Below are 19034 nucleotides of genomic sequence, written 5' to 3'. Positions count from 1 at the left end.
AGTATATTCATAGTTCCGTTTGGGCCTAAGTCGACGTAAAAGGGTTCAAGTTGGACTAGATCTCAAATTTACTTAGGCCCTTTGGCATGTTACATGGATTTTCTAAGGTTTTGATTTGAATCTGATTATTTCTTGTATAGTCACGTAAAATATAAGAAAACTTATGTAAGCTTACTTCTTTTTGCTCAAAATTAGCTCAATTCAAAAGGGCCTAAGGGCCGATTTCTTCATCTCGGCTTAACCGATAAGCCAGGCTTACCCATATAGTTAAACCTGGTTTAGGCCAGGGTGAATAAATTGACCCTAAGTCAATTCGTAGTTGGTCAAAGGCCCAAATCCATAAAAATTCAAAAGGGCGAATGTCTATTGCTGCTCTAAAACTTAATTTTTATACTGATTTCAATGTAGTATGCTATTTTCAGCGCTAGACAGCATGTAGAGAGCAGTCATGCGCGTCATTTGCTGCATAAGTGTAATTTCTAAATAGGCATACAGTGTTTAATTTCTAAATAGGGTTTATGAATATACATGGAAACCTTCTCAAGCAGATTTCTCAATGATTACATTTTGGACTTGGGCCCTTACCACATGTTACGCTAGAATTCAGCTTTGTTGGGAAGGATTTGAGGCCAACTCTGAGTTCAACATTAAAATAACCATGATGAAGAGAAAAAAACTGCCGAAAATACACAATTTCCGCTACATAAACTGATAGAATATCAATATGCTTTTTAGATGTACCAAGACATTCAAACAAATGATTATTATACTTTTCTTACTATCTTTGTCTCATTATCTCTACTTTATGTTTTGGGAACACTGAAATAAATCCTGACAAGAATACTGGGAATTATCTATTGGGAATCCCTTGAGGTATTCCTGATAAAAACCCGAAACAAAACCCCTGAATGAACTCCAGAGGAATAATAGGAAATGTTTTTGAAAAAAAAAAAAAACTGGAAGAATCGCTGGAGGAATCCAGCCAAAAATTCTAAAAAAAGACCCTTCAGGAATCCTGAATTTGATTCCGTGAAAAATTTTGTGAGATACCCTTAGAGTAATCTCAAAATGAATCTTTAAAGGATTCTCAAATAGAGCTCTGAAAAATTACCAGGCTAAATTCCTGAAGGAATATCTGCAATAACTGCTGCAGATATTCAGGAGAAATATGCCCGACAGCGCCACAACGATGGTGGTGATTTCAAGAACTAGGTTTTGTGCCGCAGTTTGTTTAGAGCGGTATCAGGTTTTCAACAGATCGAAAACTATGAAGATTCTTCAAAAGCCAGCTCATAATTATTGTTGAAAATCGTTCCAATACCATACAGCTTGCTCATATAAAACTATTCAATCAAATCTAATGCAATTTTGCATTCAGTGCCCACGGTCAATGGAAGCAAATACATCCCATTCACTTGCTCGTTTCCAATCCATTCACGACGTCCTCAAGCGTTTGCAGATTTCAAAACAAATAGGAAACCGGCAAAACCCTGGGAGGGAATGCAAAACGCAAGCAAACACCAATTTCCATAGAGCTTACGGGTATTTACGGGTTGAATAAACCGCGCACCGGCAAAAGAGAGGCTCCCGAACCGGCCGGCACCTTCCAACCAACCAACCAACGAACGTCTCTCACGCAAATTAAAAAGTCAATCGACGACGAACGAACTTATGTGCCTTTCGTGTCTTTCCCGGACCGGGACATTAGCACCTTCCCGCGCGCGACAAACCCAAACGCCGCCGTAGCTTGTTGCCCGTACGGATGGACGACGGGCTCGCGAAAGATAGGAGAAAGGTTTGTCGGTCGGAATAGACGCTTTTTTGTGCAAGCAAGTCGACTCCAAGTGGCTTGTGGGAAGTACCTACAACAGCCTGACTTGACGACACATATTAATCGAGCAGCAATACAATGTTGCACCGCTGGCAGCGCTGGTTGACTGCGAAAGGGTGGATGAACATTTTTGCTTGCTCTTGGGGGCTTTGGGTGGCAAGTACCTTCCCACATAATAACAGGGGAGGTACCGATCGATTGCCGCGCCGACTGAATCATGAGCGGAAGTGCGACTCCAGTTGCGATCGTGATTAAGAATGGTGGGTGAACGACGGCGAATGATTTGTATTGGTTGGGAAAGTTAATTGGAAAGCCTGGCTTGGACTCCTGGATGTTGTCCTCATTGATTAGCTTTTTTTGTAGAAAGTTGGTCGATGTGAATATGAATATTAGGGCCACGTGCCTATTTTCACTTTGCCATTCAGGTGCGAATCGAAGTGCTTCTTCCACCTTTCGATCACGTTACGTCCATCCGTCAAAAGGCTCCCGTCCTTATCCCTGTATATTTCGGCTCGCGGCACGAAGCCATTGCGGTATGCATTGACAGGGTGTCTAGTACCTGGAAAAACCTGGAATATCGAGAATTCTCAGAGAAATTTATTCAACAGGGAAAACCCTGGAATACTCAGGGAATATCTTGAACTTTCAGGGAAATTTTGCACCGATGAAGAATACAACATTGAGTCGTATGAACAAAAAGTAGCGATTAGCGAACTTTAATATGTACTTGTAGATCTACTCAGAAGGAAAATTTACAGAGTTCATTACATTGTTGGATTTTCTCAGAAATTCCGTTAGGGCTTCTTTCTGGAACTTCTTTAGAAATATCTCTTGGATACCTTCCTTTTTTGTATTTCCTTTTGAATTCCTCTCGGAAATTTTTTCACGACTACTGTCCGAATCTTTACGAGATGCTTCGTACGCACGTATTACTCACATTATCGATATTACGAACACTATTTTGTCTCTGTTTGTGCTTAATCTGGAAAGCAAAGCCAATGCTGTGAAAAAACATTGATTTAACCCTTTGGTGGCGGAGGGGTCATATATGACCCCAACATAGAAACGGCTGTATGAATTCATATAATCAATAAAACAGAATACTGTCTTCGGCAAAGTTGTTGCAAATTGAGTCCTCTGTTAAGCAAAAATTTGAATATTTGTACATATTTCAGACTTAACTGTCCACCTAAAACATCCTGAACATCATAAAGTTTTGAGAAGCGAAGTAATTGACATACCAGTTCTAAAAGCTGAATTTGAATATGGGTTACGTTCATATGTATTTATTTAACCTTAGTCAAGAATATCAAAAGGCGTTTTATACTGTGAGCTTCGTGGCCGTGCGGTTAGCGACGTCAGTCGTCTAGGCGTTTCGTAAGCCTCGGAGTGCGGGTCCGATTCTCGCTCCAGTCGGGGAGAACTTTTCGTCAAACGGAAAATTCTCCATTGGGCTACTGGGTGTTATGTGTGTTGCGTATAAGTAATGTTCAATCTGTGCAGCCTCTGGCTGAAGACGGTGTAGTGTCTTTTTTATTCTGGGATGTTCTAGGTGTACCAAACTATCCTGTACTAAAGTATTTTAAATCTACAAGAATAATTTTATGTGTTTTCGCAATAAATAATAGCACTACATAATCTACTGGGATATCTGAAGCTCTTGAAATCTACAATTTCATTTGAAGACACTTTACACATATTCCAGGTCAGCCAAACTACCTTGGAGTTAAGGACAGACTTGTTAGAATCCCAAAATGGCCTCCACAATGGCCGACTTTGGCACCTACTCACGATTTTAAAAGCACAAATCTTTTCGTAAACAAAACCAGCGCACCTGGGCTTCTTATTTTAAGCTTATTACAAGTGAGCAAGAACGGAATAATAAAATGCACCGTTGTTTGAAGCTTGCTTCTTGAGATTTGTGCGTCTGAACTTCTGATGCACTGTTTAAGAGAGATTTCAAGACGTTTGTCCTTAAGAACTTCATGGCCTGTACTCGTAATAACTGTCATATCTGTTATGCTGAGTAACGTTGCATAATCTACCGCGGTTACTGACCAATCTGAAGTCTACTTGATATTATTACAAACCTATAAGGCATTCAAGGTCATCCAAACTGTCATATAAGGAAGTCCTTCAAATTTACATGAATAATAGCATAGCGTAATCTGCTGAGATATGTGAAGCTCTTGAATTCTCAAATGTCATTTAGAGACACTATAGGAATATTCCACTGCCGTTCTTCTGCAAAGTAACGTAAGCGACATTGACAGTTTTGGTACATTTTTGGTTATTATTCATTAAACTCTTCATCGTTCGCTATGTTTTCTTCTATAGATCTAGCATCTACCATCTACCACTAGATCCTGCATTCTAATATGGCTGGCATACCATAGTATTATTATTTTACCAGATATATATCAAAAGACGCCGAAATTTGTAATGGCGCTTACGTCACTTTGGAGAATTACGGAAGCCTAAATCAGCCAAACTATCTTGGAGTTCAGAACTTCAGGTCTACACTCGTAACAGCAGCCACATCTGATATACTGAGTAACGTTGCATGTTCAACGGTTATTGGAACAACCTAAAGTCTATTATATATTAATATGAACTCCCAAAGGTTAAGGGTCGTCGAAACTGTCCTGAAGCTTAACTCTTGACAGTAACAGTAGTTATTCTCACAACTAACTGCAACATTAGAAATCCAACTGTAGTTTGTAATCCTTCTAGCATTTCATGAATCATTCCAAGATAGTTTTGAACTATTGCAGATCAACCAAACTACTTCGAAGACCATAGCTTCGGATCTACACTTGTGATAATAACTTGTGCCGCTATATTTACCAAAGCAGCTCAAGAAACAATAAGCGTTGTGCTATATTTTTGGGATATTATGGACCATCCTTACTGTTATGAAGCCAAGTTGATTAAAACGATCACTGTAGCATGAGGTGATTTTGTCTCAGATAGTAACGTTGTACAACCAAATAGGATCCCTGAACCACTTAACTCTCAAGGATCACTTCATGACAGTTTTGTGATAATTTAGGTAATTCAATCTTTCATGGACTACACAATTTTATATCTACAGTTGCAATGCTAACCTTCTACACTGAATCATGATACATAATGAACCATGTTTACTAATATTCTTCCAAGACTAGGCAACTTTCAGAAAATTTACCGGACATGATAGATGCTTTGTATTAAAAAAGGAGTTACTATTTCACTCTTAGGCTTTGCGGTCTAAGCTCAAGAACAGTTTGGATGATCTAGGATATCCCGATTGACATGATACTGGCTATCGAACTTTCAGAAGACTTACTGAACATGATATATTTCAAATCGTAGCTTTGTATAACGAAATAAGTTACCGTTACACCAGTAGACTTTAGGATCTAAACTCAAGAACATTTTGGATGACCTAGGGTTTCCCGATTGATGTGATACTGTCTATTGAACTTTCAGAAGACTTACTAGACATGATAGATTACAAATCGTAGCTTTGTACAATGAAAGTAGTTGCTATTTCATCCGTAGAATTTGGGATCTAAACTCAAGAACAGTTTGGATGACCTAGCAAGCATATCCCGACTGACATGATACTGTCTATTGAACTTTCAGAAGACTTACCGGACATGATAGAATAAAAATCGTAACTTTGTATAATGGAAGAAGTTACCGTTACACCCGTAGACTTTACGATCCAAACTCAAGAGCAATTTGGAAGACCTAGGATATCCAGAAAACATATTTTGAATCATATTGTACCCTTGTTATGCTATTGAGTACCAAAACTACAGACATATGTAGAAAAAAGCTCTATAATAACGCTTGGACAAATTCCAGCTTTATTGGTTGTACGTTATATCCGGGTGTCCAGTTAGCCTAGTGGTTAGGGCTATGGATCGCCAATCCGGAGACGGCGGGTTCGATTCCCGTTCCGGTCGGGAAATTTTTCTCGACTCCCTGGGCATAGAGTATCATTGTACTTGCCTCACAATATACAAATTCATGCAATGGCAGGCAAAGAAAGCCCTTCAATTAATAACTGTGGAAGTTCTCAAAGAACACTAAGTTGAAGCGAGGCAGGCCTAGTCTCAGTGGGGACGTTGAACCATAAAGAAGAAGAAGAAGTTATATTGAAGCAGAATGTACATTACATCGAACTCGCTAAGTCGAGGGTACGTTATATCGAAGATTACCTTATTTCTGATGGAGTTCTTCCCGAGATTTCTTTCAGAGCTATTTCCAACATTTCTTCATAGTAGTACACAGTTTTTCTAGCAGTGATTCTCTCGATTTTTTTACAGATTTTCTGGTAATTATTCTCAGAGTTCCATCATGTTGTATTCCGCAGGTCTCCAGTGAATTTAGCTTTAGGAATGACTGGGGCCATAGGTATTACTTGCGCTGATAGTGGGTTTTCAATCATCAATCATCATTATTCCTAGAGCTCTTTTTATAATCCCTACCGAAAATTGTCCCGAGATCCTGGGTTCTCCGTTTAGGATTTCTTTAATATTTGCTCGCGGAGGTCTTGCAGGCATTTTTTTCCAGAAGTTTTTTCTTGGAATGTCTCTTGGGATAAATTAAGAAAAATTTCCGACAAAAATATTGCAGGGAATCCAGGTGAAATCTTGCGAGTAACTCTACAAAGGCCTATTAGGGAGATCTCGATAGGAACTTTGGAAGAAATGTTGGGGAAAACTGAGACATGACCGAAAAAACTTCGGGGGTAATCCCGGAAGGAAATAATTTCAAGGTAAATTTAAGGTGGAACTCCGAAAACCTCTAAGCGAAATTCAGGGAGAAAACTTCAGGAGAAAAGTCGAAAAACTCTCTAGAAGAAATCTTTGAAAGAGTTTCTGCAGGAATCTCACAGAGAAACATGTCTGAAGCAGTTCCGTAAACCACTAAGAAACATTGCTTAACGAACTTTAATTGAATTTTGAAAAAAAAAAATTCTTTCTCTTTAAACTCAACAAAAACTCGAGAAGTATATCGGAAAAATCTGTGGAAGCAATTCCGGAAGGTAGTACTCTTTCAGAGACGCCCTTGAAAAAATTCTGGAAAAACTTAGGGAATTTTATTTTGTTTTCTCAGTAGACCTGTTGTGCTGCTGTACGCCAGTGAAACTTGGTGTGTATTAGCGGAGAACACTCAACGGCTACAGGTCTTCATCAATAGATGCTTTCGGAATATAATTCGTGCATGGTGGTCTCACAATTGTATCTCCAATGCGGAGCTTTATCGTCGATGTCACGATGTCATCAAAAGCCGAAAGCGACAGAAATTCGAGAGCGCACACTGATTCCACCCCCATATAAGAGCGGTCATGAATATGTTTTCCTATTGGCGATTAAAAGTAGAGGTTATGTCGTGAAATTTGGAAGTTTGAAAGGGAAATACCAGTTCCTCATCGGTTTAATCATTTATTTTTTTGATAAATTTTTCGATAAAATGAATTTTTCTACCCCGATCCCACATTAAATTTCATCTGAAACGACTCAATCACTAAAATACGAAATGGGATTTCACAAAACTTAACCTCACTTTAGGAGGCCAATAGTTTCATAATGAAACCGCCAATTTTGATGCATATTTGCGTCCCAAATACGTTTTTGTATTGTTTAATCAAAAATGGGCTCAATCGAGTTTTTCGCTTTACGGAGCCGAAATTAATTATTTTACAGTTTACTAATGTTTTTAGGCGGTCCACGGTAGTCAAAACTGCATTCATTTCATGCATATACCTTGGTATACCGTTTTCGTGGCATATTGGGCTGCGAAATGAGGCTGGAACGATATCAAATCTGGTTTGAATGACCTCATGAGAGACAAAAATATGACAACATGGGACTGATATGCGAAGAAGAGCAGTATAGAAATTCGTTCTCGGAGCCCTCCTGGTGTTTCTTATAGAAATCTTCCAGGAACTATTTCTGAGAATTCTCCAGGAGGTCCTTGTGGGAATCCTTCAGAAATTCTGCATCAGAAGTTTTTTTTAAACAATTCTTTAAGGTATCCTTGTGGGCCTAAAGGGTTCACTGAATTCCTTTAGGAGTTCTTGGAAAAATCCCTAGATCGAACTCCTGGATTCCAGACTGAATTACTGTTCCGTAAATTTCTGATACAGTGAACTCCTGAATTCCCTAAGGGAATGTTTGAAGTATTTCCTAAAGAAATCGATGTAGTAGCTTAGTTGGTAAAGCACTCATCTAGCGTAGAGGAGTCGTGAGTTCAAATCTTCGTGAGTTGTGTGTGTGTTTTTCATGTTTTGTACTAAAGGTTCAGATAACAAATTTAAGTTGTAATAGCTCTGAAGTCATTCTTTTGATAATTTTATAGTCAATATTCAATACCTGATCGCTTAAACCCTGGAAAGTTGTATTGGCAAATGAAGCTAACAGTTAATAACTGTGAAGTGCTAAACACACTAAGCTAAGCAATAAGTAAGACTACTTTTACAAGAAGGAAATGCTTAAGCGAGGAGACAAAGTTTAACAGACCATTTCCTCAACAAAGTGAGTGATTCCATTAAGCATTCGAATGCTGTTCTTGTCTGCTGTCTGACTGTTTCTTGCGTGGTAGCTACAGCCCATAAGGCCTCCATAGTAGTACTAGTCCGCAAGAGACAGCAGACGTGTAGCCTGGCTAGAATCCAAAGTACAAAACGCGTCGATGAATCGCAACGATTATGTAGTGGACACTGAAACGGCGATCAATCCACCACCAAGTGAAAACGCTACACTTAGATTTTTGAACAGAATTTTGAACTCAATACTTCATAACGATGGAGAATCACGCAATCAGCACCCAGCTTTCTATCAACATTTGTATTCATTTTTGGGAGGGCCTATTAGCCTTTCGACAGAACTGATTGTACGCAAAAGGCAAAAATAAACGAAACAAGGCGTCGTCGTCTGCTGAAACACTATCGGTCACCAACGTCAGCAGAATCGTTCTTGCCGCGACAGCAGCAGCAACAACAGTCAGCCAACCAGAGTGTCACCGAAAGAAATAGTATGCATCGGAAATTCTCGCATGTAGCCCATCACCAACAGTAGATTTTCCTCCGTGCAACGCGCCAAGGAAGCGCCTCTCAGTCTTCCAGCTGTTTGTTCCGCTGGCAAGCCAAGCAGTTGCTTGGTGGTGGTGAGATGGGAAACCAAAACCGAACCCAACTTGGGCAAGCCAGCAGAACTTGACTCGCGAGAAGGTGACGTATGATAAATCAATAACCTTCTCGGTGATGGCATTGCTTTTGCTACTACTAGGTATCCCAAGTCGCAAAAAGACATTATCGCTGTTCAATGATGTCCCGTCCCGGTTCGTTGTATCTTTTCTCCACATGGGAAACGTGTAGTCTGCTTGCAGTTGCAAGTGTCGTGATTTTACGACGACGCGACGATAGACGGCTGCTAGAACAGTTCCATCGATAAATGGACACGAGCTGCTATCGATGTGGAATGCGATTCCGATGCGATTTCTCGGGGTGTTTTTGAGGTGGTGACTGCGCGCGTCTTGCAAGCGATTATTTAATCGATACGCGTGGTTAATTGCTGCCCACTTGCTGATGGGAATGGGCCCTCAAGGCTTTGTAGTCTGCGATTGCAGATCGATGGTGGACGAAGTTATGAGTAATCAATCGTTCCTCTCCAAAAATCATCTGTGAGTCATGCTTTAAACAATTCGAATTTGTTGTATTTCAAACAAATTATTTGTGAAGATTGAATCTGACATACATGAACTGTTTGGATGGGTGAGCTCGTTTCATACTGTTATAGTTACAATGTCAAATTCAAATTATACGTGGATCAAAATTTGAAATTTCATTGTACAGATTTTGGACTCGGTATCTCAATACTATACTCCAACATCCTTTTCTTCCTGACGTAACGTTCCAACCTGGATAAAGTCTGCTTTTCCGCTGAATGTTCTATGAGCACTTCCACAGATATTACCTGGAGAGCCTTCTCTACCAATGACCATTTTTGCATTTGTACATCGTATGACAGGCATGAAACTACTTTATGTCCAGAAGTCAAAGAATTTTTCGTTACGAAAAGTTCCTGGACCGACCGGGATGTGAACCCGTCACCTTGAGCATAGTATTGTTGAATGCCTACGCGTTTATCGCTTATGATATATGAGCCCTGTTTCGTGATTTCAACCTATTAGATTCATGAATGGTCCAGAACTACCTTTCCAAAGTTAATATTTTTGTACCAAAATCGAAAAAATAGCAATTGTTCTAACGAATATGCAAAGTTTTTGTTTCATATCGGGACGAAGAAATAACTTCTGTAAATCTCCTGCATCTACTAGTAGTGACGTGGTATGGTAGATATAATACCACAAATGACAATTCGCCTGTCTCGTTCATGCAGCACAGCACATAGGTAGTACCGTGTATTATTGCAAGTTGGCTGAGCCAGGTATAAACGTGTACGGCAATTTTTGCTTCCTTCTTTGCATGCATGGCCGAAGACGACCTTGAACTTCACCTGCCTAGCGCGGTGGGCCGCACGTAAAGTTTGAGCGAGAGAAAGGGGAGGGGAGTGAGAGAGTGCCGGAGAGCAGGATAACAGCCAATGTTTTGTATACCTACTCGGGCTGTGCCACCTCTATACCGAAGAAGAGAATGGCATCGGGTGCTTGTTGTATTCCGTACCGATCGAATGATGATGATTTGGGTGGTGGTGAAGTTGAATAACTGCTAATATTGTGATTATTGTCGTCTTTATTCACGGCAAATGTGGATTGGAAAATATAGTTCCTCATGGAATCTTTCGGAATGACTGACCTGGCACCGGTTTAGTTTCGAACTTATTATTTTGTTCAATAACGAAAATCTTGTTATTAGAAACATTATGTTCAATTTCAGACTAGTATAAGCCATTTATTGAAATAATTCTGCAAGATGATAGAATCGACCACTCTCATCATTTGATTGGCATAAGCCATGCTTGCAGTTCATAGGAGATGCATTGCAAGTACCTAAGCAGATCCGTGAAATGCGCTATTTGTAGTTGCAATACGTCTTTTAATATCGGAAGAAAACATCATTGTCAAGTGTTCCAAGATACTCCAACGACTTCATCCCCTTCACTCACTACCTCAGCACTAATACTTCTAGACTGCCGTTGTCTCTACCCGCAATCAGGTACTTTGTCTAGTTCAAGTTTATTATCTTTCCTAGCTGTTTTGTTCTTCAAAGGAGCAAACACACTCAAAACAGATTTGCGGGCTCGGCAAAAACGCGCACAGCCGTCTGCTCAGTAAAACTATCAGCTGATATCCCAGCAAAAAGTGACATTTGTTAGCTGAATCTCAGCAAAACGATTGCCGAAGCTCAGCAATGAACTGTCAAAATTGCTGAGATCTCAGCAAAATTGTTGTTTGCTGATTACTCGGCTGTGCAAATCTCGGCGAAAGAATGGAAAAATGCTGATATCCTGGCAATCTGAATTAAGTGTGAAAGCTTCATCGACTGCCCTTAAACAGATGCCGATACGGTCAATATTGTCCGCAATGCCGAGGAACATGTGTGACTGTGTAATGATAGAGCCATTCTTCTGCACGCCAGATCTCCTAATCGCTCCTTTGAGTACAATGTTCATTAATAAATTTGAAAGTACAATACCTTGCTTCAATCTATCCAAAGACAAAACAAGCTAGACACTTCGGCTGTAATCCAAACACTTGATTTAGACCATCCAGCGTTGCACACATTGGTCCCTAATTGGTTTCGTCGGAAAACCATGCTCTGACATTATCTGCCAAAGCTCATTTCTTTTCAGTGAATCGTACGCGGATTTGAAATCAATAAACAGGTTATTAATGTGCAACAGGGTGTCTTCTACCTGGAAAAAACCTGGAAAAACGGGAATCTTCAAGGAAGTTTATTTAACATGAACGAAACCTGCAATACTCAGGAACTATCTTGAGAACTCAGGGAAATTTTACTCCGAATAAAAATGAAACATTGGGTTTTGTTGAATAAAAAGTAGCAAACTTTACTCCACAGAGATTACTGAATTGTTGGTTAAAAAAAAGGTTTTCCGTATCTTCTGTAGGACATGAGCTTTTATTACATGTCTGTAGTCAAAACAAATATTTTTCCCGTAATGCTGCAAGTTCTTACTGGTAGCTTGTGATTCCGTGAAAATGTTAAAAGACACTACACCGTCTTCAGCCAGAGGCTGCACAGACTGAACATTACATACACGAGACAACGGACAACACACATAACACCCAGTGGCCCAATGGCGAATTTTCCGTTTGACGAAAAGTTTTCCCCGACTGGATCGGGAATCGAACCCGCACTCCGAGGCTTATGATACGCCTAGACGACTGACGCCGCTAACCGCACGGCCACGAAGCCCAGCTGAACATTCCTCTGAATCTTCGATTCCTGAAAAGGAGACTGGATAACTGAGGAATACAAGGAGGACTCCTATTTTTTTATCTGTATGAACGAGATTTTTAGCCCTGGGCTAGTTCATCTCGGGACCCACGCTTTACTTCCATTCCGAAGAAAAAATTCACATTTTGCGAGTTTGTTGAGAGTGGGATTCGATCCCAGGTCCTCTGCGTGATAGTCACATGCTTTAACCATCACACCAGGTCCGCTCCACGAAGGGCTCACATTCTGCAAATTCCACGTATGGACGTATATGAACCTGGAAGTTGAAATCCATCTAGAAATTTCGCTACATAGATTTTTCCAGAAATTCCGTCAGGGTTTCATTCTGGAACTTCTTTAGAAATTCCTCCTGGAATGCCTTCCAGGATTTCCCACAAGATTTCTCGGATGGGTATAACGCCGGGATCCTTCCGGTATTGTTTACCAGAATGCCTGAATTCCGACCGATTTCTCCTGAAGTTTTTCACGGGCATGCTAAAGAGTTACTTCCCAGAATTTCTTCCATATATTGCTCCCAAAATCCCTCGTGGGATTTTTCCCGAAGTTCCTCCCGCGTTTTGCTCAAAGAAATTTTCATATGATTCCTACCGGAATCTATCCTGAATTTTCTATAAGAACTATCGGGATAAATCGTAATAGTTGTTGCGAATTTTCTCCCAGAATTCACTCAGGGTATCTCTTGGAAATTTTACGCGATTGCTTCCGGTGTTCCTTTTGGGCTTTCCCCAGGAGATCTTCCCAGAATGAATTTTAGCTCCGATATGCCTTAACGGCTCTCACGGTGTTTATTTTGAAGTTTTACCTGAGATTTCTCTCGAAGTTTCTCCTGAAACTTCTGCCAGAAGATTGATTTTGGTTCTGAGATGTCTCTAAGAGTTTTTTTTTTCTGAATTTACTCTGGACTTTTTTCCAGAGTGCCTTCGTGGATTTCCCCAAGGAACTATTGCGATATTTCTCATTCAATTCTTCACGTGGTTTATTTCAGAGCCTTTCCACGTAATTGAACCCAGATTTCTTGCAGTGATCCGCCTGATATTTTTTTGCAGATATTCTTTAGTAGGTACTCCCAAAGTTCTCGCCAGAATATTTCCACAGGTTTTCCTCAAAATGTCTTCTGGTTTACGAAATTCCTTGTGAGAAATTCGTTGAGAAATATCTCAAGAAATCCAAGTGAAATCTTACGAGAAACTCCACTTAAGTCATTCCGAAGAAAAAAAATCTTGACAGGAAATTACAATAAAACGGAAAAAATGCGACATCTCGGAAAAAGTACTAAAAGTAATCTCGAGAGGAAAATTAAGGACATGCATGGAGGAACTCTGAAAACCTCGTGGAATCCTGGGAGCAGCTACGGGTGAAACTCCCTGAGAAAATCCAAGAGAAATATCAGTAAAAATCCCAAGATAAACTGCTGGAAAGCATTTCCCGAAAAACCTATAATGAAATTCATGAAGGAACTTTGAATAGCGTGGGATGCGTGGGATGTTAGTCGCTTCTTCAATGTTGATTTGTTTCAGGTCAGGCCCAAAACGTATGCTTTTAACTATTTTCTCTAGGTCTTTTTCGGTTGAATCCATATCCAAAAGTACTGCACTCCGAAATGCCATTGGGAATGATTATCATTGATACCCCGAATTATCGCTACCATCGCTGTTTTCCAATGTTTAGCTCTGGGTGGGCCACATATCATGCATTCAACGACACTAGTAAGTGGTCGCCGCATCGCGGAATTCCTGCTGAGAAAAGGAGCCACAAAACGACGCGCAATTTGCTCGAGTAGATCTTATCTTATCCGCGTAATCGTCCCATTTTTTTTTTCACTTTTACCGCACTGTCGTTGTCGTCGTCGTCGTCGTTGTCTGTGGTGGCGCTTACGATGGTGTGCTGCGGTCACTCCTTTCTACAAAGATTCGCATGGCACTCCCCCACCTCCATCCCCGAACGACGACGGTCGATTGCAACAAAGTATTTCTGCTTGTGAGTTTTATTTTTACCACCTTGCTAAGTGAAGACGGCGTCAACGAAGACGGCTCCTTCGCTTACTTTACTCAGGCTTCGCTGCTTGACAATTTTCGCACATTTTACCTTGGAAGCAGTGCGATTTTACGACGACGACGGCGGCTACCGATGTAAGAGGGACGACACTCGATACTCGCTTTGTCGTACAGTAGACGTTCGATAAGTGCAAAGCGTTGATGTTGAATTTAATGAGTTGCCAATTGAGTTACCTAGTGGCATCTATTTTTTGTGAAGTAGAATCTTCGTCTTTAACTGACATAATCATTTCATCATCTGAATTATAAGAATAGTGTAGAGTTTATCTGTATTAACGAGATTTTCTGCCCTAGGCTAGTTCATCTCAGGGCCCACGCTTTACTTCCCTTCCGTAGGAAGAGCTCTCATATTCTGAGTTTGTCGAGAGTGGTATTCGATCTCAGGTCCTCAGCGTGATAGTCAAGGGCTTTAACCATTACACCAAATCCGCTTCACTAGTTTAGAGCTAGCTTTTTCTAGTATGTAGTTAGGAAGTAGACATGCTTCTGGTTTATATGCAGAACGTCCAGGATTGAATCCCAGACTCGTCAATTTTGTTTCTTCCATCTTTGCTGCACAGTATAATAAATCTATAATATTACATCTAAGAATCGGCAACCGGTGAATGGTGAACGGTTCAATCAATTCTTCTCCCTTTTTAACAATATCCTATAGTCTGCAAGCAGTCATCTCTTTGGTTTCTTGTGTAAGAATAGGTGATCTAATTATCAAATGTCTACTGTTGTATTTAACACGACGACGGTGGGAGCGTTCATCCTTTCGTATGAAACCTACATACTCGTTGTTTATTTACCTACAAGAAAGTTGGCAGAACTAGACAGACGCACTAATCTCGCGAGTAAGTCCGTCTGTATAGCAGTAGCAAAGTAGTCAAACTGTAACAAATTGCCGACAACGACGACACAACAAACTGGCGTGTGAGTGTGTCTAGCTTTCGTCCGCATTATCAAGCGCGCCAATCTTAACAGTAGTGCAAACAAACAACTCAAAGATGGATGGGAATCTCACTTTCATCGTTTGATGATGGGGATTTGTTTTGTACCGCAGTCCCACAGGTACAAGGGATGAATCAGTGTGTACAAACTGAATGGTTGTTGCATTTACAGCTATCGCAAACTTCGCGCGTTTTTACGTGCTGGAACGTGATTGTTACAGAAAACAACGAGGCTTATCGCGCAAATCCAGATGAACTATTTGATGTTGAGACTTATTCAATTGATTATTGATAGATGCCAGTAAGTTAATTCGACGATAACTAGAAGCTACGCTCTCATTCATCTGCCAGGCACGTTTTTCGACAACTTTTTTATATCAGTTACTTAACTTGGATTGAAGCAAATGCAAGAGTTGTATTTGTGTATATGTGTACTGAGCATTTACCACGCTATCAAAAGTTCTTAAAAGTTATGTATTTTCGGCGTCCATTCTAACGAATACAGTCTTTAGGGTTAACAAACGTTGCAACAAAAAAATGCAATATTTGGTGAAGAACAGATCGTCAATCTGGAGACGGCGGGTTCGATTCCCGTTCCGGTCGGGAAAATTGTCTCGACTCCCTGGGCATAGTGTATCCACAGACAAACAGACGTAACTTTTGCGAAATTTCCATCGACCACGCTTTTAACGATCATTTTAAATTTTCATAGTAATGGCTTTCACAACCAGAGGCGCGCGCATCGTTTTTCTATGCGTTTGACGTTTCACACTAGCGCCTTCTGTTGACGATATTGCACAACACAGTGATTCGTGCAACTTTTCCACCAGGTGATGGTAGTGTGACCTGGGCGATGGATTTCCATGAAAATCGTTCAAGGTGTTACGTCTGTTTGTCTGTACTTGCCTCACAATATACAAATTCATGCAATGGCAGGCAAAGAAAGCCCTTCAATTAATAACTGTGGAAGTGCTCAAAGAACACTAAGTTAAAGCGAGGCAGGCCATGTCCCAGTGCGGACGTAGAGCCATAAAGAAGAAGAAGAAGATAGGAGCACTTAGCTTGCTTGCGTTTCGCTTTTCATACAATGTACCTACGCTAAAATCTACCAATTTATACCCATCTGCTAAACTGTTATGGCAGTGATCCCACGGTCGTCGTATCGAACATTGAACTGCTATAGCTAGGCAGACGCATATCACACTGTTGATTTCCGCTATTTTCCACGAATTGTCACTCCAAACTTGGAGATGCGAAATCTGATATATATCTAGCTATGTATCTATGTGATACGGAAGGAAAAAAAACTGGGATCAATTTCTGCCATCACTTATTCATACTAGGGTTCCTTCTTCGAACCATTATTGGAGCGGGCTATTGGGAACTCAGAGACGTATCTCAAACGACACGGTGTCTTAATTCAATTTTTCTAATTTAGTAAAGGCAGAGTAGTCACAGTGGAACCAAATGACAGTTTTTTCGTACATTTCCTCTGCTTTTTGAAGGCTCTTATTTAACTGACATTACATTTGTAGTTAATTACAGCAGAATAATGTTCTATGTACCCTTGATGTTGAGAAAAAATGTAATTTGATAAGAATGAGGTCATTTTCATTTGAATCATTTTCTACGCATATGCTCTCTTCAAATGGTTAATTCAGTTCACAAGCAAAGATACACCCGATTCTACAGAAGTTTATCTTCTAAGAAAAGCATTCAGTCAGTATAATCTTGTGCAGCAGGATACACCAAGCCCATCACCGAATTACACCCCTAATGCAGAGTGCAAAACGTGATTCGAGTCACAGTCGTTCGTAGCCAGTACGTGTGTCTGCTGATGCCAAATCCCCACAGCGCGACTTTCGTGTCTGCAAATTGAGCCAAATTCGCCATAGGTAGACGACGGTCCTCGTCGCCGCGCCGTAAAGAAAAATCGATAAACAGATGGCATCGCATGGGCCTTTTCGGGTAGACGGTGAGGCGTAGTCGACCTGGCGATTGTGTCCTTTCCTAGAAAGCTACGAAACAGAAACACGCAATAGTAGGACTAGTACACTTTTTTTTGTTTATTGTTCAGAATTGTACCAAAATTAATGCGATCAACAAGTTTGGGTGATATGATGCAATACATTTAGTTGTTTCGAGATTGCTGCGGGCGTCACGCGCTGCTCCACGGCTTTGTCACGCCCTTGTCCAAACGTAACACATAATAACAGTCGTCACCAGTTCAGTAGGTATTATAAATTGAACGGTTTTTCAGTAACGTCGTTTGTTTTATGTATTTATGGTGTTCCACCAGTGCTTCAAAATGATGAACACCAGTCAAATGTCCACTTTTCTGTGTCTGAAATTTGTTGGAGCTAGACAGATGGAAAGCACGCTTGAGGGTTGAGGGGGCGACGAAAGTCGTAGCAAACACATTTATATAATTAGTGTGTTTATTTTTGAGTTTTCGGGAGGATATTTATAGCTCGTTTAAAACAATTTTCTATTGTTATTAAAAGTCAAGTATCGATTAAATAAACCTTATTTCACACGAAAAAAAAAATAAAGTCTATGGCGTTCTTGCAAGAATCTTCTTCAATGTACCTTCCCATCTACTGAAAATGTTCTCAAGTTTTATTTTTTCAGTAGGTACAACTTTTATGTTATCGTTACATTCTGATACAAGACAACTCTAAACGAGTGATCAAGATGATAACTACTCAATGTGGATAGAAAAATGACTCTCACATTGCATTACGGGTTACTACAGGAATGTTTATTATCTAAAGAATTTCTCTTATTTTTATCTTACGCCCCATTCTAATCTGATCTAAGTCAAGCTTTTTCATTCAATAAGACTATGCTGAGAGTACCTGAGCTTGATTTATGATCAGTCCAGGATATTAACGAAAAAAAAAACCTTAAATGACGTTGATTTTTCATCATTGTATTCGTTATTCTCCTGCTCCTTTTATCATATTTTCTAATGATGATTACATGACTCGTTACACTTTCGAAGAGTCTTGTTTCCCCGCATGTGTTAATCCTTGCATTAATACTAGGAAATCTATCTGGAGGATTCCACTCTCAGGGAAAATCCTAGGAGAAATCTTAGAAAGAATATCGAAAAGAATCATGGGAGAAATCCCTCAAAGTAGTTTGGAAAAGTCTCTGAAGGAATCACGGAAGATATCCCTAGAAGGATCCCCAGGAAGAATATCCGAAAGATCCCAGAGATTCTAGGTGAAATCCCTAAAGCAATCCATGAAATCCATGAATCCATGAGTGATTCCTGAAATATTTTCAACAGGAAGCCCTGAAGGAATATTTGTAAGAAACCTTAAAGATATTTCAGGAGAAAATTAAAAAAAAAAATCCCAAAGAAATGCCTGAAGGAGTCCAGGGAGAATCCTTTAAAAATCCGGGAAGATCAATTTAGGGAACTGTGAGAGAAGTTTTCAAAGGAATTCCTGAAATAGTTTTGGAGAAATGGAACCCTGGAAAATCTCAAAAGAAAACCTGGGAAAAATCAATGTGGAAAAATCCTGGAAGCAATTTCTGAAGGAATTCGTGACAGAAACCCTAAACGAATCTAAAATTTCAGCGTGCAAAGCTTTTAAAATTACCTTCTCAAAAATATTTTTTTGAAAATTTTCCGCGAATTCGGACATAGTTTTTCCGGATTTTCCTTATGAATTTTCTCGACGGTGGAAAATTTTGTGGAAATCTTTTTCCACTTCATATTTTTTTTTTAATTCCTGGAGAAAATTTGCTTTCGTTTTCATTAAAAACTT

The 19034-nt window shown here is 40.0% G+C and overlaps 1 protein-coding gene across 1 annotated transcript in view; it reads left to right on the top strand.

The window, feature by feature from the left end:
• The window catches only part of LOC109622886 (protein bunched, class 2/F/G isoform), a 168602-nt gene that overhangs the window by 40026 nt on the left and 109542 nt on the right, over positions 1-19034 (top strand). The gene's annotated exons all lie outside the window — the stretch shown is intronic.

The sequence above is a fragment of the Aedes albopictus genome, chromosome 2 (assembly GCF_035046485.1).
Source record: "Aedes albopictus strain Foshan chromosome 2, AalbF5, whole genome shotgun sequence".
In the NCBI taxonomy this organism is placed as follows: domain Eukaryota; kingdom Metazoa; phylum Arthropoda; class Insecta; order Diptera; family Culicidae; genus Aedes; species Aedes albopictus.
The sequence above is the reverse complement of the archived record's forward strand: the minus strand, read 5'-3'. Positions and strand labels throughout refer to the sequence as shown.